The sequence below is a fragment of the Phocoena sinus genome, chromosome 5, assembly GCF_008692025.1.
Source record: "Phocoena sinus isolate mPhoSin1 chromosome 5, mPhoSin1.pri, whole genome shotgun sequence".
Lineage (NCBI taxonomy): Eukaryota > Metazoa > Chordata > Mammalia > Artiodactyla > Phocoenidae > Phocoena > Phocoena sinus.
The window spans coordinates 64,124,922-64,152,222 of NC_045767.1; the positions used below are offsets into that span (position 1 = coordinate 64,124,922).

The following is a 27,301-nucleotide window of genomic DNA, read 5'->3' on the forward strand; positions in this document are numbered from 1 at the left end:
CCAGTGAGCTTATTTCAGCCTCGAAGCTTGATGGCCAACGTTAAATCTACGGCACAGGCAATCTTTTCTGATTAAAAAGCTTCTAGGAACTCAATCTAGCACCACTCTTCTTTATTACTGTTTTTCAGAAGAATGTCTAAGAATTGCACCTATCGTGGGAGTTAAGATTTTGAGTCAATGATTAATGGTATGGTTGCGTGTGTTTTCTTTCTGAATTAACCCATATGACCCATGGCATCTGCACCTCGTGTTAACCATTAGACACACAAATGAGCCCGGTATTTATCTGGGTGGTGGAGTTCTAATGCTCCTTGTTTCACTTTGTAGTGAGAGGAGGCCGTGATCAGTGGGCTTTGGCATGAGAGCCAGGCTGGGGGCTGCCTTCCTTCCTCTGGTTTGAAGAAGTTCTGTTGGCCTCTGTTTGCTCCCGGACTGATGCTTGTCGCAGCGGGGCCTCCTTTCAGTGTTTCATATAAAAGTCCCTTTGATTGTGTGGCCTGCTAGCGCTTCACTAACCAATCTAGACCCAGCAGAGGCTGTTTTGCACTTCTGATAAAATCAGGCACCTTTCTTTACACGTGTCTGCTTTCCTTACAGCAAATGTTATTTATTTCCTATTCTTCAAACTCTTTCCATGCTTAATGGGGGAAAGAGGTTGTCTCTAGAGGTACTCTTGCCAAGTTATTAGTTTTAGGTAAATTCAGCTTGAATTTGAGCAAGAAAATACAAACTCTGCCTGTCAGTTTTTCTGGAACTCTTCTTCCTGCCAGGAGCAAAGTGAGCTCTGCCCCCTCTCTCCCAATTGCTTTCACTGCATTGCCTGAAATTGTGTGTGTGTGTGTGTGTGTAAGTGCTTGTAATGCTGTGGGGAAGTGAGAAGGAGGGATGAGGGAGGCTTAGTTCATAGTCTGGCTTTGGAGAGGATCACTTTCATATTATTTGTTCCCTTAATAAGAACTGGGTGGCAGGGGGAGCAGAGAGAGAGTGAGTTTGGAGGTTAGGATTTACTTTAAGGTCTTTGTTTTATTTCATGGCTTCAATTTGTTTTAAGGGTTGATATTTAATTTATTTTGAGATTCAAATAATATTAAATGAGGATATGGCTTTTTTATGTTTATTGATAGAAAGCATGACTTTATTTATTTAAATGGAAATGTATTTGACATAAAACATTGTGTACATTTAAGATGTACAATGCATTGCTTTGATACATTTATATATTGTAATATGATTGCTGTTGCAGCCATGGTTAGCCATGTCTATCACGTCACACAATTACCATTTGTTTTTTGTGGTGGAAAATAATTGAGATCTAGTCTCAGCCATCTTGATGATTATAACATAATACTGTTGTCTATATTCACTATACTGTGTGTTAGATCTCCAGGACTTATTTATCTACTAGTTGCCATTGTGTACCCTAAACAACATTTTTTCTATTGCCCTACCCTTCAGCCAAGAAAGCAGGAATTTAAAAGGCTGGGGAATGTTAGTATAAAGTCTCCTAATATAAAGGATTCCCTCACGAGGATCTTCTCTGAAGGGAAATCCACTCATATTTTTAATGCCCAGCTCACATGGCTCCCCCTCTGAGAAATCTGCCCAGACCAACCCAGCCGGGAATCTTTCCTCTTCTAAAAATCCTTCTGGGGCTTCCCTGGTGGCGCAGTAGTTAAGAATCCGCCTGCCAATGCAGGGGACACGGGTTCCAGCTCTGGTCTGGGAAGATCCCACATGCCACGGAGCAACTAAGCCCGTGCACCACAACTACTGAGCCCACGTGCCACAACTACTGAAGCCGGCATGCCTAGAGCCAGTGCTCCGCAACAAGAGAAGCCACTGCCACAAGAAGCCCGTGCACCACAATGAAGAGTAGCCCCCGCTCACCACAACTAGAGAAAGCCCGCGTGTAGCAGCGAAGACCCAACACAGCCAAAAATAAATGAATGAATGAATTAATGAAAAAAAATCCTGCTGCACTTAGTTTGAAGCTTCCTTTAAACAGTGTTTTTCTACTGCTGTTATGTATACACATCTCCAACGTTTATATGTTTTTGTACTTCTGCATGGATTTTGCACAAAGGTGAGTATATACCAGAATGTATGGATTCAAAAAATATTTATGGCGTAAAAAAAAAAGGATGATCCAAAAATTCTGAGGAAAAACAAAGAGAAGAAAAAGATAGTGTGGTTAGATGAATATACAGGAAAAAGACATAAATCATAGAGGACATCTTAGGTATCTGCTGGCCACAGAGTCTCACCCTACGGCTGCAGAGGACAGAGGAATGCTCTTCCCTCAGTAGGAGGAAGAGAGGGGAGCACACGGTAAGGTCCCAGGGGAGCTGGGGGGGGCCGCACGGGGTGGGGGTCCTCCGCACCTAGGGTTCTCAGTTCTGCAAGGTCTATTCTCAGTAGCCAGTGTCTTTTGGCTTTTCCTGTCCTATTTACTCTGGACTCCTCAAAGCCAGATTTTCTAAGTTTGTTGATTCTGAACCCGAAGTTTCAATTTGTCCACAATTTCTTCTGAAAACCTACCAAGAATCTTCTGGATCCTATTGTGGGCTAAGGTCCAACAACTGTGTGCTGGCTTCTTTCCTTTCCTATCTCAGACCCTGTATGTGGGGATGGGGGCAAAGGGGACTTGTTATGTGTCCCATTTTGCATCTATCACCAGGTTCTTACATCTAGTTGTCTATTTAACATCTTCCCTTGGATGTCTGGTAGGCATCTTAAACTTCATGTGTCCGAAACCAAACTCTTGACCTTGCGCAGTACCAACCTGCTTCTCCCCTCGTCGGTCCTATTTCAATACATGTCAGGATCCAGCCCCCAGCTGTTCAGGCCTGTTGTCTAACAGTCATCTTGATGCCCCTCTTTCTTCCAAACTCCACATCCAGTACATCATCTGTACCTTCAGGACGTGGCCTCTCCCGCTGCGGAGCACAGGCTCCGGACGCGCAGGCTCAGCGGCCATGGCTCACGGGCCCAGCCGCTCCGCGGCATGTGGGATCTTCCCGGACCGGGGCACGAACCTGTGTCCCCTGCATCGGCAGGGCGGACTCTCAACCACTGCTGCCACCGGGAAGCCCAGAATATATTCTTAATCCAACTGTTCTCCTCTCAGCACCTCTCCATCTCCTATTGGGCTTGGAGCCACCTTCATCGTTTGCCTGGATTATTGCAATAGCATCTGCCTGGTTTCCCTGCTCTGTCCTTGCCCTGCCTCCGAGATCTCAGCAGCTAGAATGAGGGTCAAATTATGTCGTTCCCTGCTCAAAATCATCCAGTGGTTTCCTCAGAATCTCTTAGAATGCAATCAGAAGCTCTTTCTAGCACCTGCAAAACCTTGTATGATCTACATACCCACACCTCTTGATTTCATCTCCTATTATTCACGCCTCCATCGCAGACCTCCTTGCTGTTTCTTAAACATGCCGGTTGTTTAAGACCCTGCCTCAGGTCGCACTTTCTACTTAGAATGCTCTTTCTCCAGCTGTTAAGTCACCTTGTCAGAGAGGACATCCTGCACACTCTACCCAAAAACTCCTCTGAAAATTTCTTCTTAGTCCTTTCACATTTACTACATATACATTTGTCAACTGTGTTATTTGCCACCCACTTGAATAAAAACTCTATGAAAGCAGAGACTTTCTATTGTTTGCTCTACCTGGGACTGATCCCAGCACAGAGTAGGAACTCAGTAAATCCTGGCTGAATGAACCCCGTGAGGCGTAGAGAGGAACACTCTGGATGGGTGTTGCAGGATGCTGTGTCCTGCAGCAGCTGCTGTGGGTCTAAGAAATGAGCAGAAAGGCCACAAAGCATATGGCAGGGCAAACCCAGCTGCGCTGAGGTCCTTCTTCTCTCATCCCTACCATGAATGGTTCAGCTATTTTGTTTTATTTTCTCAAGAGAACGCGGTAACATCCGTGACTAGTCAAGTTTTTTTCTTGGAGTAGGTCAATAAACTCATGCTGTTGACATGCCTCTGTGTGTAATATCCTAAAGATCTTTCCCAAGTTCCAGCTATGTCAGAGTAAATAACTGTTCCACATTTGACCTTGTTCAGGCACACGTATATCCTCACTGCTGGCTACAAACGTAACACGACCCGTACTCTCCAGTCAGAGGCTGACCTCTATGCTGGGCGCCACTAAGAAGATCCAATGTTCTCATGAGGTTCCAAACAGCTTTTGCCAATGGTTTAGGAACTCTGATTTGTATTTCAAGTTTTTTTGGATTCTCTTGTTTTTTAAAACTACTACAGCAACAGCAATAATAATAGTAATTTTAAAAACCCTTAAAGATTATTTCAGAGATTATATTACTAAATATCGAATAGAGTAATATTTCCTAATACCAAATGTTAGGAAATCTTGAATGTATAGCTAGACCTGAAAACTATATTCCGGTATGAATTTCAGATGGTGGATTCAACATGCTTACCTAAGTTAGCTTTTTCCCCAAACCCAGCTAAAATGACAGCAAGACTTTTCTTTTCTTTCTTTTTTTTTTTTTTAAATAAACTCACAAGGACAGGACAGAGAGGCCAGGGGAAGAGACAACAGCAACACAATTTTGGAAGTTGGACAAAAATGGACACCTAATAGCCGACTTAGCAGATTGGAAAAAGCTCAAACTGGCAATGAGGAAAGCTGCCAACTAACTTGCACAGAAGGCATAGATGTTTCTGGAACTGTCACAAAGGGGGAGCTAATAGAGGCAGTAGGGTGAAACCTATTTGAGAAAGTTTCGGATCTCTATATCACCTTCTCCCAACGCATCCCTCTGAGGGTCACGCTTACCTGAAAAGTATTTGGAAGTTTATTCTCTGGAAAAACAATCTCTGGTTGGGAGATAACAGGTAGATGGGCCCTATGGCCAGAAGAGGAGGATTAAGTGACTATATGCAGACTGAACACTTATCAGTGTTCCCCGCTCCAAATTGGCAGGGGAGAGTTTAAGCAAGTCCCCTGCGATAGAGGGAAAATGAGCCACAATTAGACCTCAGTGAAGGAGCCTCTGTAAGAAGCAGGGTCTTGGCCCTTGACAGAATGATAGCCACAGTGTTTAACTACCAGCAAGGGCACCAGCCAGTCAGAAAGATGATACCAGACACACACAACTGGAAAGGCCATACCCAGTCCTGCACTGTCTGGTTGTGCAGGGCAGTACACTGCACAAATACTGGCAGTAGCCGGCCACATCAGAGCACGCAAGCTGAATATCAGTTCTAGTCTTGGGTGGTCTGTCCTCATTTCCGATGTGATTTGCGTGCCCTTATAGATAGAGCCAGGAGACCCCCAGAAATATGACTTTTGTGATTGGTTATTCTAAGACCGGGGACATATTCTACAGAGCAGAAGCATCCTGCTGGTCCCAATTCTTCCCCCTGACATTTCATATTAGTCAATTGATTTTCGACTCCTAACTGTTAATGAAATAAGCACAAGAAGCAGTTCCTGCTGGGAAAAGAAAGATAAATATTCCAAGTCTGTCTCCAAATTAGTGTAGTCGAAAAACGATGTTAATTGAAAACAGTTTAACTCAGCAAAACTCACAAACACAAAGTTCTTTCCAATGTGTTTGCTAAATTAATCATTTTAACATTTCTCCTGCGTTCTTAAAGCAGGATCATTTGCAAGCAAGTGACCTGACTTTGCCACTTTCCATTGCTTTATGGGATGGGGGAGAAAGAGGGGAGAGAGGTAGGTCTAGGATTCTGATAGAGTGAGGCATCTAGCCCTCCCTTTCCTTACTTGAGTACTTACTTTGAACTGTCATCATATGTTAATGAGCTTCAAGCTTGTCTAAGAAAATGCCAGCCTTTCGTGTAACAGGGCCAATTTCTTTAAAGTCTGAATTTAGGCAAAGTTTAAAAAAAAAAATCACAGTTATTAACCTACTGCCTGATCTACCTTTTAAGCCTTCCGGAATCTTGCATTTCAACTGGGTTTTCATCATTTATTGTGGATGAGTGATCTAAAAAGTTAATGTGCTCCTTTTTATAAATAGTTCAGTTGTAAATCATTCACTAGTTCCCTAACTGGTCCTTAGGTAGGGAGAGGAGGAAATGCTTTTAGTTCCAAAGCCCCTCCCTTCTGTGCAGGCATTCCCTGTGACCGCCCTGGATTTCTACAGAATTTTTTGCTCTCTTTGGGTTTGGCTACAGACCTGCGCTCTGAGTGCGTGTCTTTTGACAGGGGTCAGACCAGCTTGGATGCTGCTACGGGCTATTTCTTGAGGTGGAGCAGTAGGTGTGGCGTGGCGGCAACCAAAAGTAATTTCATCCTGATGAACCAGATGGTCGGGACTGGTGTCAGCAGGGCGGATCCCTGCTTGCTGTTGCCCAAGCCCAATGTGAGAGCCTGGAGTCACACTCTTTATCTATGGCTCCTGAACCCATGGTCAGTATGCCAGTAGGGCCGGCTGTTTCAGATAGCCCCTCGTGATGTGTCTGGACACCGGACCGTGGAACGTGGTTCCACCAGACGTTGGTCATATCATCTGGCAGTATTAGAGTGTTTCAGGTTTGTTTTTTTGGAAAAATCTGGAAGGGTTTCGGGTTCATCCCCCAGTGGGTTAAAAAGGCTTCCCTGCGACAAATGACCTCTTGAATACTCACGTTAGTGTTAGCAGGCCAATCTTTCTTAGTTCGGATTCCCATTAACCTCCCCGGAGGCAATTCAAGTGTTTTGTTCGGAGCCAGCCCCTGCCCTCCTCCCAACAGTGCTGTCCTCTGGACTTGTGCACGGGGCTGAGGCCACCGCTGTGGGCTCCCCACAGGTGTGTGAGGCCCGCCTGCAAGTCCCTGTCACTTGTCCAGGGCCCTGCTCTTGGCTTTCTTGGGGAAGCTCTCACCTGGCCTGGCACGTGTAACCCTGGTGAAAGAGTTACAGAGCTATTCCTGTCAGTTTCCTATACCCCAGCCTGAGATTCAAGTTCAGTTTCAGAGTTATTAAGACAGTAAAGATAGGCCCTGTATGTCTCTGCCAAACACCAGCCGAGGGTGAATTTCCCAAACATCAACCCTCGAAGGAATCTTTCTTGCAAACGATCGATCTAGTGAGGACCCTCTAGGTCTTACTATTCTGGAAACCTGGCTATTGGTTCAGTCCAATGCATATAAACCCACTTCTATAAAAAGGGCCTGACACTCAGATAGATCTCAGCGCCTTCTCTTCCTAGCTGCGTGATCTTGGAGGGCTTCCTTAATCTTTCTGAGTTTTAAGTTCCTCGTTTGTTAAATGGGGATAATAACACCTACTCTGTAGGGGTGGGTTGTTGGAAGGATTCAGTGAAATAATATGTCAGGAGCGGGTGGAGAGAAAGCATTTAATACATGGAAAGGCTGTTGCTATTAAGTAACATGTACCATCTATGGACTAGGCACTGGGCACAAAGGTAAAAGTCCGTGCACAGTTTATGGCCCAGGGAGGAAGTTGGACTTATGAACAGATGGCTTCAGTAGGGTGGGAGCAGAAAGTTAGAGGCGCACAGATGGCACTAGGGCAGCTCGGCTGAGGGCAGCTGCGAACCTGGTACTGCTGGAGTTTCTTTGTCTTGTTTTGTAATTGCCTGATAGTGATGTGTTTTCCGGCTAGGTGGAGTCCTGGGTGCAACTAGGCGGGGCAGGTGAGGCCAGAGGCCAGGTGCAGCCTGGGGAAGAGGTTGTGAGGCCCTGCCGTACGCAGCCTACAGGCATGCTACTTCCTGCAGAGGCGAGACCCCATTGTCAATGTTGGCAGTGAGGTTCTAGACAGTCCACTGCATTGCCTCATCCCTCTTCCCTCGGTCAGGACTGAATGTGAAAACACCTGCAGTTGCACCTGTGGCTGAGAAGTTCTTTCTCGTCGTTCCCCAGATATGCAGCCTGCTCGTCGTGGCTGTAGTCACGGAAACTGTCTTGCTGTCCTCTCTACCGCTCACTGGCACATTTTACCACTAGTTCTTTTTGTGGAGGCTCAAGCTGTTAATGACTCGAAGTTCTCAGAAAAATTCAAACTCTGGGCCCAGCGAAGGGCATGGTGAAAATGGACGTGGTGAATTTCCTTAAGTGTTCAGTGACTCTTGGGTTTGACCATAAACTCAGCAGCCTGGCCTTGGAGCTGTGCACAGTGTGGCTCTCCTGATCTTCCCGTTGAATCTCTCCACAGTTCAGATTCCATTCCATTCAGCCTCTATACCTTAGTTCCTTCTAGTTTCTTTGTTTTTTTTTTTTTGCGGTACGCGGGCCTCTCACTGTTATGGCCTCTCCCGTCGCGGAGCACAGGCTCCGGACGCGCAGGCTCAGCGGCCATGGCTCACGGGCCCAGCCACTCCGCGGCATGTGGGATTCTCCCGGACCGGGGCACGAACCCGTGTCCCCTGCATCGGCAGGCGGACTCTCAACCACTGCGCCACCAGGGAAGCCCAGTTCCTTCTATCTGAAATGTTCTTTTTTTCTTGACTCCCTCAGATTGGATACAGTGCTTCTTTTTTTTGAAACCACTCCAGCAAAATTTTGGCACTCCTCTCAAAATATTTCACTTGTGTTGTCTTTAATTACAGTTATGTAAATACTCATCCTTTCCATGAGATGGTAAGCTAGTATGTTGAGAGTAGGAAGCATGCCTTCTCCCCTTTGTACGTAGGATGTGCTCAATAAATATTTATTGAACTAAAGGAAATTAAAAAAACATGATTAAACACCTACAGGGCACCAGATGGTGACTGGGGAGGCCTCTAAGCCACAGTCCCAGTTTTCATAAGTCTTCATGACTTGAGCTGGTCTTGGGTTATAAACATTAAGTTCATTTGAAGCCTTCGGAGTATTTAAACAAGTGCTTGCCCTTGCTGCGGCTAATATTAACTTTGGAAATTGATAATAAACAACAGAAAATAAGGTGTCTGTGGGTAGCAGTGATTAACAATATCCTCTGTAGAAGGGCTGGTGTTGGGTATCTGGGGTTTCTGCAGGTATGTTATATGATGGGTAAATCAGTCATTTCTGTTCAGACTGCTTTCCCCACCTGACGAGTCATTCTACAGATACCTTGGATGGATCAGTGAAACTCGTCACCTATAGGGTGTCTTAGATTTCAATTCAAGAGCAAGAAAAATACCAGAGGGTAGGTTTGGAATATAACTCTGTATGGGACTGGGTTAGTCAGCTTTTATTGCGATAGTGCTGTGTAACAAACAACCTCAAGATCTTGATGGCCTTCAATAACAAATATATGTTATTTGTTCATGTGGCATGTCAGTAGCTGTGAGTTGTGCTGTGGTTTAGGGCTGCCCCCATATTATCTTCTTATTTTGGGACCTGGGCTGAAGGAACAGCCCCCATTGGCCTGCAGTGTTCCCATATTGGAGGATAGGTGTTCAAGTCAGCCGGCAGATGTTTGGAATGCCTCTTCAAGGCTTCACTTGAAATTGGCATGTCATCACTTCAGCCCACATTCTGTTGACCAAAGTATTTTACATGGCCAAGTCCCCAATGAATGGGGCAGAAATTGGGGGGGTGAGAGGAGAGAGCAAAATAAATGTTTGCTAAATTATAATCCAGTTGACCACAGGGACACTTAGAATATTTTTATTCCTTCTGCTGATGGAGGTGTAAACTCCTTGGAGAGAGAGACCAATACCTTGCTCTTTGCCAGGCACATCGACACTTGGCATGTGTTTGTTGAATGAATAATTGAACTGCCATGGCTCAGTTTAACTAGGTGCATGGTCTTTCTCCATTTGCATCTGTTTTTCATGGAGAAAGTCATTCCTTTTCGAAACACAGACCAGACAGACGTTGTATGTCATTAGAAGCTCTAATCTTATGTTTGCTGCTGTCCTTGCAGTGGTGCTCTCAGGAGGGCAGAATCTGTGGACGGAGTCATCCTGGGGAGGACCAGTGAGTGAGAGGATGTAAAGAGGTAGTTTGGGTAGTTCCCCACCCACTGCCACACCCAGCGCAGGATGAGCAGTAGATGGAGAGTAAATAGGAGGTTTCGCCTGGTGAGGCTTCCCCCACCCAATAAGAAGGATGGGTGTGCGTTGCTGAGAGAAACTCTTTATATAAAAGTTTAAACTTACAATGTGGGTAGTTGGGGAGGGGCTATTTCTGCTGCAGAAGCTTGCTTATTTCAAGAGAACTTACAGCCGATTGCTTTAACTAGTGCAGTGGGGAAGGCAAGAAGGTTGGAATTTGGAGTTTGGAATCCAGCAGGGCTGTGCTGGAGCCCTATCTCTGCTCTTCGCTGTGTGGCCTTGGGCAAGTCACTGCACCTCTCTCAGCCTCAGTTTCCTCGACTGTAAACTGGGCAGAATGATAATACTTCTCTCAAGGGCTCCTGTAAGGATTAAATTAGCTGAAGTATATAAAGTTCTCAGTACAATGCGTCATGTGTAGAAAACATAGTAGTTGGAAGCTACTCTTACTATTGCTATCAGCGTCACCACCATGATTTTGAACACATTGTCTGAATTTCAAATGTTATAAACTTTCATTAAACACAAATCCTCAGGAAAATATTTTTCAAAGCAAGGAATTCCTGCAGCTCTTTTAAGGAAGAGTGAGAGGCAAAAATATGGAGAAGGAAAGGAGAAACGGCACAAGAAGAGAGTAGAGAAGAAAGAAAAGAATGAGGATTAGTTTTTGGGGTGTCTGAAGAAGAAACACTAGTAAGGAATTGTCTGGAAAAAGAACTCTTGGGGTTTGGGAACAGGTGGGGAGGAGGAGGGAGTCCAGAGCTCATGCTGGGAGTTGGGCTTCAAGGGACCAGAACCAAGAAAGGGGCCGCTCCTTAAGGCAGCTTGGGATAAGGAAAGCCAGGGACGAGCTCTTAATATATCAGACTCGCCAGAAGGAGGCAAGAGTCCCAAACCTGGAAGGTCGAGGAGAAACACCAATTTCACAGGCCCAGGGGTGATGGTAGAGGCAGCCGAGTCCGAGCTTCAGTCCCCAGAACAAATGGGTTGGGAGTGAGACCAGGTCAGGAAGAAGAAAGGGGGCGCTGGGGTGATGGCTGCGGCCTCTCAGGACACGTACACCTTGCCGAACAGGCTGGGGCGGGTCAGGTGCGAGAGGATGGACAGGCATGGGAAAAGCAGAGGCAGGGCAGGGGCATGATGGTGACAACACTGGTGCTGCCACGACAGGACCGATCAGCCTCATGGGTGCTCAGGGCGAACCCTTGTTCACAAGGAAACTGAGGCTCTCCCTCAGTTTACCTCCCTGTCTTCTCGTACTTCTGGGACTGAAGTACTTTTAGGGCGTAATGAAATGTTGAATAGAAACCCCCGGAAGGAAGGGCCACTGGCCTTCAGCAAGTTGGAGCATAGAACAAAAGGCACCTCTTTTTGCAGGAAGCAATTTCTCCGCAGAACATCCAGGGTTACTGGTCTCACGGTCCAGCTTATTCTCACGGCCCTGAGCATGTGTGTCTGTCCCAGACGTGTGCTGGCTGTCTAGCTTAGTGTCTGGTGCATAGCAGGTGATCAGTAAATATTTGTTAAATGAATAAATGGAAACTGCTGGAACAACTGAAATAGCTCTTGTTAAGAGAATTTCAAAGTTCTCTTTTGTATTAAAAAAAATGTGAGAACTCCAAAAGAGCTAAATGTGTATGGATCTGAGAGAAGGATGAGAGGTTCAGTTCCAGAAGGGATTTGGCGTCATTGCAATCTGTCTGAAAGCAGAGGTGATGGACCTCGGCCACGTCCAGCCCAGTCCCATAATAGCCTTACCCAAGGCCTGGCCACGTTACATGGTATGTCAGTCAGGGTCCCAGTAGAGAACAGATGGCACTCTCATACTGGGTAAATTGAGGAGAATTTAATAGAGACTGTTTACAAGGGATGGGCAGTGTGTAGGGAAACCACAGGGTTTGGTTTGGGAGACTGAGGGTGGTAGAGTAGGGCTGTTACCACTCTCAGGAGGGAAAGAGCAAGGAGAGGGTGTGGGTGGGAACCCTGGAGAGAGCTGGACTCCCTGACCTCAGTGGAAGCCCTGGGCATCAGCACTAAGGGAGGAAGCTGAGTGAGTAGATAACCTGACATCAAATGCTCCTGCCCTCCTTCCCCTGCAGTGCTCCCAGTTGGCTGGACCCAACTGGATGCCAGAGGGCTGTAGAGTCTCTTGAGGCAGCCCTTACAGGTCAGCCTCCTGGGTACAGAGCAAGCTGAAGAAGGGTGGGGCTTGGAGATGGAAAGGTACATGGAGGAGTTTCAGCCCAGAGGACCATTTAAGAGTCTGGTGAAAATAAAATGTGAGGTGGAGTCTTCAAGCGTCTGGGTGTGGTCACTACTTAAGGCAATGTGTGGTCTGACCATGAAGTCCAGCTCCTTCAGCCAAAGTGTGGTCACATGAAAATTAGAAAACACGGACGTGTCACGAAATACAGGGATGACACTGACACAGGGTGGAGCCCCGGGTGGGACCAGGGAGGTCAGCCTAGGTGTTGCCCATTTAATCTTTATTAATGATCTATAAGATATAAAAATCTTGGGCTTCCCTGGTGGCGCAGTGGTTGAGAGTCCGCCTGCCGATGCAGGGGACACGGGTTCGTGCCCCGCTCCGGGAAGATCCCACATGCCGCGGAGCGGCTGGGCCCGTGAGCCATGGCCGCCGGGCCTGCGCGTCCGGAGCCTGTGCTCCGCAGCGGGAGAGGCCACAGCAGTGAGAGGCCTGCGTACCGCAAAAAAAAAAAAAAAAAAAAAAAAAAAAAAAAAAGATATAAAAATCTTGATGAAATTGGCCAAGGTGACCAAATTACAAGGTGTTATAAACTCTGGCAGAAACAAACTAATGAAAGACCTACCAGCGGAAAATGCCTCTGGATTTAAAAGATGGGATTTGGGGCTTCCCTGGTGGCGCAGTGGTTGAGAATCCTCCTGCCAATGACGGGGACACGGGTTCGAGCCCTAGTCCGGGAAGACCCCACATGCCGCGGAGCAACTAAGCCCGTGAGCCACAACTACTGAGCCTGCACTCTAGAGCCCGGGAGTCACAGCTACTGAGCCCGCGCGCCTAGAGCCCGTGCTCTGCAAAAAGAGAAGCCAGCGCAATGAGAAGCCCGCGCACTGCAACGAAGAGTAGCCCCCGCTCACCGCAACTAGAGAAAGCCCGTGTGCAGCAACAAAGACCCAACGCAGCCAAAAAAAAAGATTTGGGACAGCATGTTTCAAAGCATACACATCCACTAAGAGGCAGAAGATGGGAAGGCAAGACTCAGCAACCGTAACTAAGGGTGAAACGGGCTGCAGGAAATGCTAACCTCCTGGGGACTTTTGGTAGAAGTGTTGGCTGATTCATTGCAGCATAAACGTACTTGTAGTTTGGCAATCATGAGTTTAACGATAATAATTGTTTTAAATCATTAAAAATCATTTAATTAACTAGGAACTTGCACAGAGCTAAGTGCAGAAGAGTCATATGTGCTGATGGAGGCCTCTCACAAAACTTAAAAGATTAACTCCTGTGGAATAAAAATAAAAATTGTTTCAAGCTTTTTCCATACCCTTTGACCCAGAATTCTACTTCAAGGAATTTATCTTAAATAATCAGGGCAATTCTTGGAGCTATAGGTATAAGGATGTTCACTGTAGAGTTTGTTATAATGGCTCCAAATGAGAAACAACCTATATATTCAATGGTAGGGGATTGGTGAAAGAAATTTTGCTAGATATGAATAGATGTTATAGGGGAATTTGAATAACATTGGAATATATCCAATGTGTGGTTTACAGAGGGCAAAACAGACCCTGTATCACTTTGATCCCATTTTGGCTACACACACACATACACATACACACAGAAAGAAGACTGGAAAGATGTCTGTGAAACGACTGAACATGATTAACTCTAAAAAAGGTAAATGAATATATGTAAGATATATACGAATAATTCCACCTTTTTTTTTTCTTATCCAAACTACCTCAATTTCTGCAGTAGACATGCATTACTTTATGGTGTGAAAGCAATTTTTTTTCGCTCATCTAGTGAAATATGGTTTTTCTCCTAAGAACACATTAAAAATATGTATAATTTTTAAAAATCTCTACCTTCTATTCTTCCTATGTCTCATTTGCAGTTACCATTTGGTAACTCATCCCAACAAATTTTCAGTGTCCTCTTTCAGAACATTTTTCAAAATCAAATAAATTTTACTAGAATAATAAACCCTACTTTTTCCATCTAAACCTCTCAACGTATTTCTAGAATTTGGGAGGACATGTTGTATTTTCTCCTTGAGGAGGGGTTTTATTTTATTTTATATTTTATTTTTTAAACCCACAGAGAGGACTTTCTTGCCTCTCCTGCACCTGTTAACTCTGGCGTCACACCCAGATCAGTAAGGTAGGTTAGAGACGGATGTGCAGAGGTACTTAGAGGAGGTTGGATAAAGAATTGAGAGAGCACAAAGGAGGTCATGTGTATTTTATGTGACATTGAAGAATATATCTAAAAACCAATGGAAGATCATGAATTACTGAACCTCAAGGAGGAAATAGCATTTGGCTTGTGAACTATTTATTACTTGGCTTTGAATAAAAATGATACCAAAGCCAATTATAGGAGGGGGATGGAGTTCGGGTGAATCTAATAATAGATTGTTAGACTGAAAAACATTATAGAAATCGTTAGTCAGACATGCCAGAGGCTCATTCTAGTATCAAATATAAAAGTAAAAACTTGGCACACGTCAAAACTTCTAACAGAAGGGATTTTTCAAAGTAATTTTTAATAAACCCCAACAGTGGAATACAATGCATCCCTTAAAATGAGGTTACAGAGGCATATCCTTCAGCCCTTGCAGGTGGCTTCTAAGGACCCTCCTCAGGTTTGCAGGAAACAATTTATAAACCTCAAGATCCTCTGAGCTCTAAAATATGATGATTTAATGGATCTAGGATTCCTCATTCCCCCAAAGGGCCTAATTTAAAAGAAATAATAGGACCGAGAAGTCATTTGCATTTCAGGAAGTAAAGAAGAAATGTTTTTTCCCTCAATTTATAAAAATTTATTTAGCACCTACTCTGTGACAGGGCTTGTGTCAGGTGGTAGAGATAATGAGACGAAGAAGACATAATCTTCTCCTTTAAGGGGCTCACATTCAAGTGGAGGAAACAGATCCTGAAACAGACAATGAAAATAAAGTGAGGCAAGTTCTTTATCAAGTGATAAAATCTCATAGACAGTAATATTTACATATTTACTGAGGAAGATAAGGACCTTGAGTGTGACTTAAGAAAAGGGATATTTAAACCATGCCTTGAAAGACAAGTGAAAATTTAACAGTCAGTAAAAAAGGAGTGAGTGTGTGTGTGTGTGTGTGTGTGTGTGTGTGTGTGTGTGTGTGTAGTCCTGGAGGTCAGTGCACGCATTGGCAGGATTGAAAAAGTCATGGCATTTTTTTGGTATATTCTTTGATAAAGTGTCAAATCTTTAACCCACTTTTTATTGGATTATTTTGTTAATACTTAGTTTGAGAGATCTGTATATACTTTTTGGAGTCAAGTCCTTTGTCAGAAATATGTACTGCAAATGTTTTCTCCCTGTCTCTGGCTTGCCTTTTCATTAATGGTATATTCTGAGGAACAAAAGTTTTAAATTATGATGAAGTTCAATTTCTTCTTCTGTGACTCATACTTTTATGTACTATCTAAGAAATCTTTGCCTACATTAGGACTGCAAGGATCTTATCCCATGTTTTCTTCTAGAAGTTTTATACTTTTAGTGTCTAATAGCATTTCCAGTTAATTTGGGGATATGGTGTGATTATAGGTCAAGGTTCATTTTTTTCCATATGACGATTCAGCTGTTCCAGCATTATATGTTTGAAATACTATTCTTTCCACCGTAGGAAATCAATTGTTGAAAATTAATTGACCGTATCTGTGTAGGCTGATTTATCCACCCCTACTCTGTTGCATTGATCTACATGCCTATTCTTATGCCAATACCAGGCTCTCTTGGTTACTGTAGCTTTTCAGTAAGTCTTAAAATCTTGTACTGTAAGCCTCCAACTTTGTTCTTTTTAAAAATTGTCTGTGATATTCTATGTATTTTGTATTTCCCTGCATTTTAAAATTAGCTTGTTAACCCCTACCAAAAATGGCAGCTGGAATACAGATTAACATATGTTGAATCCATAGACCAATTTGGAGAGAACTGATAACATTTTTGAATCATTCAATCCATGAATGTGGTATATGTCTACATTTGTTTAGTTTCTCTTTCTTTGCTTTTTCTCAGTGAAGGTTTGTAAGTCTCATTGTACCAGTCATATGGGGTCATGCTGTCTGCACAGAAGAGACAATTTTACTTCTTCCTTTCCATTTTTAATGCATTTCCTCCCTTCCTTCCTTCCTTGCTTCCTTCCCTCCTCCCTTCTACCTTCCCTCCCTCCCTTCTTTCCTTCGCTCCCTCCCTTCCTTCCCTCCCTCCCTTCCTTCCTTCCTTCCTTCCCTCCTTCCCTCCTTCCTTTCTTCCTTCCCCTCTTTTTCTTTCTCTTTGCCTTATTACACTGGCTAAGATCTCCAATACAATGTTGAATAAGTGGTAAAAGTGGGTATACTTGCTTTATTCCTGATCTTAAAGGGAAAACATTTAGCAAATGGTCTGACACATGGAAGCTGTCAGAGAGTGCCCCACGGCTCCAAAAGATCTTTGAGATGGGCAGCAAACCCAGCCACTCCTCACTTCACTGCTGACTTTGCTCCTCGCCAGTATCATCTCTCCACTGAACCCTCCCAGTAGCTTCCTGACTGCCTCCCTCCCACTCTGCCTCCCTGTCCCAGCCACACTCCCAATTCTATTCTCCAGACAGCAGTGGCATTACCCTTTTAAGACTCAAGTCAAACATAGCCATGGGGGCTCCTCCTCTTTCTCCCCCTTCGCCCCTACTTCCCCCACATCCCTATTTAATGCAGTGTGTCTTGATTCTCCTTCCCCAGGAGTGACAGGCTTGCTCTTTCCACAAGTCCTGGAAGATTGATGGGCCTTGATCCTTCTCTCTTAGCTCCTTCTGAAGCCTGGGATTAAGCTAACCGGGCTCAACAGTGTTGCTGACAGGGGTCCTTAGAGCCTCTGAACATCTGCGTCTTGGTGACCAAGTGTAGAAAAGTCCAGGAAGGCTGGTGGATTTGCCAAGTCTCAGAAGACAGACATTCCCTGGGGCCTCTCACTGGAAACCCTAAGTAATAAGAGTGCTTCCTAAGGGGAGACATAATGACTTTTTATCTCTCTTGCAAGTCTTTACTTAGAGACTCCATCACAGACACATCGTGGTAAATGGGACAGGAATTCCATTAGAGGAGGGAGCAAGTGGGGAACTCCTTGGCCAGAACACTATGTTCAACCAGTTTGACATTTGTAATAATGTCTTTGCCCCTGAAGACTGTATCTCTCATCCCGCAGCTTCTGGTGAAAAGTATTTCAAAAAAGGCAGGGAGGGCCTGTCACTCAGGCATTATCAATCACTCAGGTCATCAGTCAGTCAGCAAAATCTTCCCTGGGTACCTATCATTCCCTCGTATTTGTGGAAAGCACTTTCAGATGCTTTGTCTCATTTCTTCTTCTCAGCCCCCATGTGAGGTGGGCAGGACAGATGTCACTCTCGGACAGTAAGTAATCTGAGTCCTTAGAGGCTGGGTGGCATGACATCACAAGGCTAGACAGTGACGGAGCTGGGGCTGAAACATGGATTTCCTGATCATCATCTACTCTGTTCTCTACTCCCAGGTTGTGTCTCTAAATCCAGCCTGGGGATGAAGGTGAGGTACAGATGCCATGTGCTTGGCCAGTAGACACTTCTTTATAATGATTTGTGCTTTGAGGTCGCTGCAGATGCTATCTTAAAAAGACTTTCTCACTCAGAGCAAAGTCAGCTATGACAGGAGAAGCCTGTGGCGTTAGAGGTGACCACCACCTGCTGCAGAGAGAGGATGGGAAAGAGGGCAAGGAGGGCTCAGCAGCAGTGGTGCTGGTGGTATAAAGGGAGAACCCCTCCAGGGCTTTGCTTACTTCTCAGGCTGCTGGAGCTCTTGGAGCTGTTAATCTTGGCTCCTTTTTAATCACTAAGTTCTCTTTTCAAGAGTTGTTTCCCCTGCTCCTCCTCCCCCTTCCGCCTCTCTTGGAGAGCTCTTAAAAGCAGACCTTAAACTAAATAAACACCCGAATGAAACAAGCCAGGGCCGTCAGATGTGAAGGATGCAGCCGGTAAGGTAGGGGCATCCAGCGGTCTTGGGCAGTTGTGTGTGTGTGTGTGTGTGTGTGTGTGTGTGTGTGTGTGTGTGTGAGCAATGACATGGGATGGCCAATAGGACCCCCACAGCCCTTTGCCTCTCTCTCCTTTGGTCTATTTCCTGGGCCTTTTTCATGAGTCTTTTAAGCAACCTCCGTCTGCCTTGGTAGAGGAGCTGATGCTTGCCTTAATCTTGCTTTGTTTTCATCTGTACCTGCCTGCCAGCCTTCCTGCTGTTTCTTCCTCCCTTCTTCCCTTTTCCACTCCTTCCCTTCCTTTGTTTCTTTTTTCAGTAGAGTAGATCTTTCTGTGATCTTAGAAGAGGCACATATGTATGATGGATAGGAGGAGAAGCATGGACCATGGAACATGGGTTTAATTTAAACCTCTCAGAGCTCAGACCTCCATGTATAATATGGGGTTAACTATGGTAACCCCACTGATGGTTGGGAATATTAAATGGGAGAACACATGTTGAACACTTGGAACTGTGCCTAACACACAATAAAGACTCGATATTGTAAAATGTTAGCATTACTGAAGGATCTTCTGTTAACGAGCCAATGGGGCCAGCAGCAGTGTGGTCTGCTTTGAATCCTGGATCGACGTTGACCTCTGAAGACCAGGCTTTATGACAATATATAAATACCATTTTTCTGTTTGGCCCATTTTTTGCTTATCTGACTAGAAAACTGTTGGATTACATAAAAGATTTTCACAAGATCCCTAAACTTAATGGAGGACAGAGAGACACCTGAACAGATCTGGAGCTCAACAGCTGGTCCCACCTACAGTTGGGACTGGGCCACTGGAAAGATGAGAGTACTGGTTCTGCTTTTTGTGACAATTTTGTGACTGGGTAGATTAATGAATCTTTCTGGGTTTCCGTTTCTTAAACAATGAAATAAGGATAATTAGCTCCCTTACAGGATTTTGTGAGGGCCAATGAGCTGAGGTCTGAAAAAGCACTTAAAACTCCAAAGGTAGATGGATTGGAGTTGAACTGCTGAGTCTCCAACAGAAGGAAAGAACCTCGGGGAAAATCATAGAAATTTAGAGCTAGACTGAGCTTGACATGTATAGTCCTCCTGGGGTAATTCACAGATGAGAAAACAGGACTGACACAGGAGATGACATGCCCACAGTAACACAGCTGTTTAGTGATAGAGCTGACAATGGGGTCTCAGGGTGTGCTCCTTCACTAGGCCACACAGAAGGGCACAAAGGGAGTACAGATCCCAGTGTAATCCCACTGATAGACTTCCCATGGGCAGCTCTCAGGGAACCCATTCTGATTCTTTGGGTACGGGAAGCCAGGTTTGAATTCTAGCCCTGCCCACCTACTTTTTTTTTTTTTTTAAACCATTCTGTTAGTATTGACAACTGCATGTGGTCAAGTGACCACCACAATTGAGACAGAACATTTCCATCACTCCACAAAAATTCCTTCAAGCCTGTGTGTAATCAACACCTCTCCTTGGCTCACCCCAGCAACTACTGGTCTGTTTTTTGTCTCTATAACATTTTGCCTTTTTCAGATCATCATATGTCCTAGTTCATTCAGGGCTGTTATAACAAATATACCATGAACTAGGTAGCTTAAAAAGAACAGAAATTTGTTTCTCACAGTTCAAGAGACTGAGAAGCCCAAGATCAAGTCACTAGTAGATTCAGTGTCTGGTGAGAGCCTACTTCCTGGTTCATAGATGGCCAGCATTTTGCTATGTCCTCATCTGGCAGAAAGGGCAAGGGAGCTGAGGGCTCCTTTATAAGGGCACTAATCCCATTCATGAGAGCTCTACCCTCATGACCTAATCACCTCCCAAAAGGCTCCACCTCCAAATACCATCACATTGGGGGTTTGGATTTAACATGAATTTTGGGGACAAAAACATTCAGCTTATGGCATCATATAAATGGAAAATACATTGTGTAGTCTTTTGAATCTGACTTTAGTCATCTAGCATAATGGGTGTGATATTTATCCGTGTTGTTGCATATATCAGAGGAGTTGGTCTCTTTTTATTTGTGAATAGTTCTCCATTGTATGGATGTATCACAGTTTGTTTAACCATATAAGAGGTAGTGGATATTGGGCTGTTTTAAGTTTTTCTATATTAAAAATAAAGCCACTGTGAGTATTCACATACTTAGCTTTCTTTTCTCTAGGTTAAATACCTAAGAGTGAAATTCTTGGGTCATATGGCAAGTATATGGTAAGTAAATTTATTAGGAACTGCCAAACTCTTTTTTTAAATGCTGTACATTTTGCACTCCTGCCAGTAACGTAGGAGAGTTCTACTTGCTCTACATCCTCACTAGCACTTGATATTGACCATTACTTTTTCCATTCTAAGATATGTGAAGTGGTATCTCACTATAGTTTTTCATTTCCTTTACTACTAATGATGTTGAGCACCTTTTCATGTGCTTATTTGCCATTTGTATGTCCCTTTGGCAGTGTTGGTTCAAATCATTTTTCCACTTTTAAAAATTGGGCTTCTGTTTTCTTATTATGGATTTTTGAGAATTATTTATATATTCTGCATATAAATCCTTTATTTTTTTTTCTTGCCTAATTTCACTGGCTAGAACTTTCAGTAGAATGTTGAATAGAAGTAGTGAGAGTAGACATCCTTGTCTTTTTCCTAATCTTAGGGAGAAAACATTGGATATCTCATTATTATATATGATGTTAGCTGTAGGTTTTTCATAGCTGCTCCTTATCAAGTTGAGGAGGTTTCTAGTTTCTGAGAATTTTTGTCAGGAATGAGTGTTGGAGTTAATAAAATGTTTTTCCTAAGTCTATGGAGATGCTCATATGGTTTTCGTTTTTGTTAATGTGGTGAATTTCAAATGTTAGACAAATCTTGCCTTCCTGGGCTAAACTCTACTAAGTTATGATGTTTTTATATTGTTGGAATTGATTTGCTAAAATTTGTCTAGAATTTTTGTATCTATCTTGGTCTGTAGTTTTCTTTACATACATTTGTCTAGTTTTTGTATCAGACTCAGGCTGACCTTATAGAATAAGTTTGGAAATATTTCCTCCTCTTCAATTTTCTGCAAAAGTCTGTAGAATTGACATTTTTCTTCCTTAAATATTTGGTAGAATTCCAGTGAAGCCATATGGACTTGGAGTTTCCTTTGTGGGAAGGCTCTAAACTAAAAATTCAGTTTCATTGATAGAGATAGGGCTATTGAGGTTATATTTGGTGAGTTTGGGGAATTTGTGTTTTTTTTTTTTTTTTTTTTTTTTTGCGGTACGTGGGCCTCTCACTGTTGTGGCCTCTCCCGTTGCGGAACACAGGCTCCGGACGCGCAGGCTCAGCGGCCATGGCTCACGGGCCCAGCCGCTCCGTGGCATGTGGGATCTTCCCGGACCGGGGCACGAACCCGTGTCCCCTGCATCAGCAGGCGGACTCCCAACCACTGTGCCACCAGGGAAGCCCGGAATTTGTGTTTTTAAAGGAATTGGTCCATTTTAGCCAAGCTATCAAATTTATTGACATAGTTTTTCATAATATTCTCTTATTTTCCTTTTAATGTCTGTAGGATCTATAAGAGAAGAGATATCACTTTTCTTATTCCTGATATTGGTAATTTGCGTCATCTTTCTCTCCTTTCTTAAACATGTACAAAATAGTTTATTTATTTATTTTTTATACATTTTTTATTTCTTAAACATGTACAAAATAGTTTATTTATTTATTTTTTATACATTTTTTATTAACTTCAAGAAAATAATTTTTGTTTCCTTGCAGTCCTTCTTTATTTTAAGTTATTACCTGTTATTCTCATCCTAGGAGACATTTCATTTTGATGCTATTTTGTCTGTTGTTTCTCTCCGTGGACTTTGTGTTTCTCATTCACTGAGGCTGCTCCATCTCACGTTCTACTAGGAGTATCTACATGCTTCCCAAATTTTTCAGACACCCTCTTGCTGAATTTTCTGGATGTTTTTCCCTTTCCACTATTCAACACTATTTTTAGGGGGTGTCATTTTACTTCTCTTAGAAAAGTCACACTCTTTCTTAAGTTGACGTTTCTCAATAGCAGGATGGGCAGGATTCTCTCTGCACAGGTGGGGCTGGCTGTGTTGTCTCTTTTTGTCTTGATCAGTGCAGCTAGATGTTTATAAATTTCATCGATCTTTATGAAGAATCAGTTGTTGGCTTCATTAATTTCTGATCTTACCTTTATCATTTCCTTCCCTCTGCTGGCTTTGGGTTTAATTTGCTCTTCTTTTTATAATTTCTTAAGATGAACACTTAGATAATTGATTTCCATCCTTTTGGAACTAATATAATCATTTAATCTTAGACCTTGTTTCTAATCTCTGCTTTGGTTGCATCCTACAAATTTTTATAAGCTTTATTTTTATTTTCACTCAACTCAAAATATTTTCTAATGCTCCTTGTGAAATCCTCTCTGATCTACTTCTATTTAGAAGCATGCTGTTCAATTTTGAAATATTTGGAGATTTTCCTCATGTACTTCTGATATTGATTTCTAATTTAATTCCATTGTGGTCTTAGAAATCTTTTGCATGATTTCAATTAAAAATTTTATTGATTCTTTAAAAATTATTTTAGCTTGGTTTTATTATTAACTAGTTAATTGTTATTATTGCAAATGACCTTATATTCTCTTTCTTAAAAGTATGAAGTGAGCGGATACTGGCCAAATAATTTATACACATAGGTATTTTGCTATGTTTGTATCAATTAATATAAAAACCATAAAATACACCCATTTTAAAATCATATCTTGTAATCCTTTAGAAATAAATGTTACATAAAAAATAAATTTAAAAATAAAAAATAATAAAAATTTTGTTGAAATATGTTTTATGGCCAAGTACATTGTTTACCTTGGTGAATATTCCATATGTACTTGAAAAGAATGTCTATTCTGACCTTTTGGAATCTTCTGCAAATGTCAATTAGGTTAACTTGGTTGATAGTATTATTCAGGTCTTCTTTAGCCTTACTGATTTTCTGTCTGCTTATTCTATCGATACTGGGGAGGAGTGTTGGAAGCTTCAACTGTAATTGAAGATCTGTCTATTTCTCTTTCCCGTTCTATTAATATTTGTTCCACGCATTTTGAAGCTCTGTTGTTAGATGCACACACATTTAGGATTGTTATGTCTCCCTGGTAAATTGATACCCCTCACGATTCTATAGTGTTCCTCGTTTATCCCTGATAATATTCCTTGCTCTGAAGTCTGTGTTTCACAGAGTTGTTTTTCAACCAGAAGGCATCAAGACCCAGCTGTAGAGGTTACCAACAGCAACCCTTCAAAATCTTTCTCTCTGTTCCTGTTTCCATGATGAGGCCTTCTCAAGCATTGCCTGGGTACCCAAGCCCTCTGAGGAAGATGAGCTAAAAAGAAGCAGGTTGAATGTTGATTTTGTGGCTCTTAAGAGTTAAATGCTGAGATATTTCAGCAATGATCTGGCTCCAGCCGTGGGATACTTGTAGTGAGAGGTGGCAATATGGATGATGAGTGTTGCCAGGCAGGCAGGACAACAAGCAGTACTTGGGCACCCAGTAGCCAGGTGTCCTGCAGTTCCCCAACTGCGTATCACAGCAGACAGTTGAGAAGATGCAGGAGAATGTGGAATTTCCACTCTCGGCTGGAAATCCCCCAGCCCAGGGAAAGTGGCAGGCAGCCCTTAGGGATTTGAGAGGGCTGTGTATATGGTGGGTATGGGGGTTTAGGTTTTTGAAGAGTGAGATGGGGAGAAGGATTTGAACACCAGTCACTGTGGGAGGAAGAACAAGCTAAAACAATCTTATGCATTATTTGGGTCCTTTTTCTTTAATATTATTAATTTTAAATCTCTATCACCATGTCTGGGAACTTAATAAAAGCTCATTAAGAATTTGTTGAGTGAATAAATGTCTAAACTTGAGAATAAAAGGCCATTTTATCTCTATTTATATATATGTCATATATATATATATCTATATATATCTCAATACTGTGACCATGTCCTTTTCTTTGATGGTTATGTATTAGTCAGCTATTTCTGTGGTAATAGTGCGTAACAAACAACTCTAAAAACCTTGGTGGTTTACAACATCAAGATCTTTGAGTCATGAGTCTGTGGGTTGACTGGGTGGCTTTATTTTAGTTTGAGCTCAAGTCTGCTCCCTAAGTCTCTTGTGAGATCAGCAGCTACCAGGTCATGGTGGATTCAGAAAATTAAGAGGCCAAACGAAGCTGGAAAAGTACATTTAAAACCTCTGATTGCATAATATCTCCTAATATTTCATTAGCCAAAGCAAGTCATAGAGCTCAAAGTTAGACAGGGAGATATATATATTGTTATATATGGTGTTTGTTATACACTATTATCATAGCAATAGCTGACTAATATGTATCCTTCAAAGAAAAGGATATGGTTATAGTATTGATATATATATATAAGACATAGAGGTAAGGTCCTTTTTTCCTTAGGTTTAGGCCTTTATTTATCCAACAAATTCTAAATGAGCACTTATTATGTTTCAGATATGGGGACACACACACACACACACACACACACTCTTTTACATTGTCCTCACAGCTACTCTGGAAGGCACAGCAAAGCCACATCACAGAATGTGGACATATAATTCCATTACAGGGAAAGAGTAAAGAGCTGTGAACAATAATCCAATCTGCCACAGGTACCTTCAGTAATAACTGCTAACACCCACATATGGCAGGCACTGTTCTAATCACTTTACATATATGGACACATCAGGTTAAAGTGCCTTTTATTTGATGGCTTTGAGGATGGACACAAATGTAGAAGTTTAAAGTGGTTTTTGCTTAGACTTATAGGGCTGTAAGGGAAACTGAAAGTTATGCTTGTGATAACGTTGCAATGGGCACTAAAATTTTTAAATTCTATGTAAAAAAACATACATCATGGAAAGAGTCCAAATATTTTGTATTGTTATTCTAGGAGTTGTATAAGATTATTTCAGTTATTGTTTTAAAATCTTCTAGAAGCTGTGTATACCCTTGTGTTTACATCGATAGATATCAATCAGTAAATATTTATTGTATTCCTATTCTATACAAGACTTTACTGTGCTGTACTGTGGGTGTTCCTGCCCTCGGGGAGCTTAAGATTTAGCCAGGGGAGAGTCATTTCTATGAGGACAGCTAACCATAACTCAAGCCAGTAAGTGCCAAGTGCCAAATGGCAGCCGTGGGACAACAGAGTTCTAAGGAAGGCCTGGTCTATGCCTTCATCCTCCTGCAAAAATTCTTAGAGTCCTGTCATTAAAGGGTTCATAAAGAGGAGTCATTGTAAAACCCTGGGTGCCTCCACACACCTATTTATTTGGCTCATGTCCTGTCCACAGGTTTCTTTGTTCTGGACATTCAGAAAGAAATGTGAATTGTCATGTATTGAATCACATCCTAAGACTCCAAAAGTGTCCTAGAGAAACAGGGAGCAAACTGTGTTACACTTCACTGGTCTGGAGAACATGTTGGCTGTCAATGCTCCTTCCTTTGCTCTATCCTCCACTCTTTATTTCTAGGTATCAAAAAAGAGTGCAGCCCAATAAAATTAGATGTTTGTTCCAAGTCTTGACACCAATGCTCACAAAACCATTTGCCACCTTATACATCAGTGTCTTGATTTCTTTGTTTGTTCAAAGGTCCTGAGGTGGTTCCTGTCCAAACATGGGGAACTGAAAGAGAATTTGGAAGTTATTTTCCTTTCAAAGCCCTGCTTTTTTTTTTTTTTTTTTTTTTTGCCAATCCCAAGTCTGAGACAAAGGTAGGGAGAGAGAGGGATACTGTGATTCCTGAAACATAGTACTATGAAAATTTATGTTTGACCTCAAGTTTTTCCTCCTTGAATTATTTCATAGGGATAAGGGAATTTTTTTTTATTTTTATTTTTCTCTCAGCCAGTTCATTATTGATTTTAAGTATTTTTGTCCAGACACATTATACTTTTCACAGTTCTTTTTTTTATGTTTTAATTGGCCCTTAACTCATGCAAAGCTATATAAAATGGAGGTCAGCTTAAGACCTCAAATTCGTGCAACTCATAAAACACTTGTGAAGTGGCCCTGGCCTTTTTTGATCCATGAAATAAGATACCTGTCCAAACGCTCCCTTACCCTGGAAAATGGGCTTCACTGACCAAGGTTTCAACTTCCATAGTCAAAATTTGGATTGAAAGTGTTGAAATATGCCCTTTAAAGGCAAGTATTCACTTATTTCCACAGAGCAATCCCCCCTTTAAATTTTGAGACACGAGGAAAAATGTGTGCCCATCTCACCTTTGAAGTGTGGTTATGAGGTGTGTGGGTTTAATAATCCCCTTAACCACAAGGCTGTTATTTATAATCTTTCTGTGATTTTATCCACCAGGTTTGCTCATCTACCTCTTTTATGCTTATGACTTGTGTCCTGAAAACCACAGTGTGCAGAAACCCTCAAGAGGAGCTGGGTTTTCATAGACCATTGTGTTACACTGCCCTCTGCAAATCTCTTAGGCCTTTCTCTGCCAGGAAAGGAAGGAGGGAGGGAAGGAGGAGGAAAGAAAGGAAAGACAAGGAGAGAGGAAGGAAGGGGGAGGGAAAACGGAAAGGAGGGAGATAGAGAGTGAGGGAAAGAGAAAGTTTGTGTGTGTGTGTGATTTTTTTTTTTATATAGGTGTAAGAACATTCACACAAGCCATAAAAATTGTTTTTTACTTCATCAAAATTGCAAACTTTTTCTCACCGAAAGATATGATAAATACGGAAAAACGGCACAAATTGGGAGAAAATATTTGCAAACACATACCTGACTAAAGAAAGACCTGAATGTAAAACCTAAAGCTATAAAACTCTCGAAGGAAATATTGGAGAAAATCTTTGTGACCTTGGGTTAAAAGATTTCATAGATACTACACGAAAGCACAATTCATAAGGATTAATAAGTTGAACTTCATCAAAATAAATAATTTCTGTTTAAAAATACTGTTAAAATAAGAGCCACAAACTGGGAAAAAATTTACTAATTGCATATCAATAAGAGATTTGTATCTAGAACAAAGAAAGAGTCTTGTAAC

General features: G+C 42.4%; 1 protein-coding gene across 2 annotated transcripts in view; it reads left to right on the forward strand.

Moving 5' to 3' along the window:
- TBC1D1 (TBC1 domain family member 1) overlaps positions 1 to 27,301 on the forward strand; it is a 363,204-nt gene that overhangs the window by 299,460 nt on the left and 36,443 nt on the right. The window lies entirely within an intron of this gene.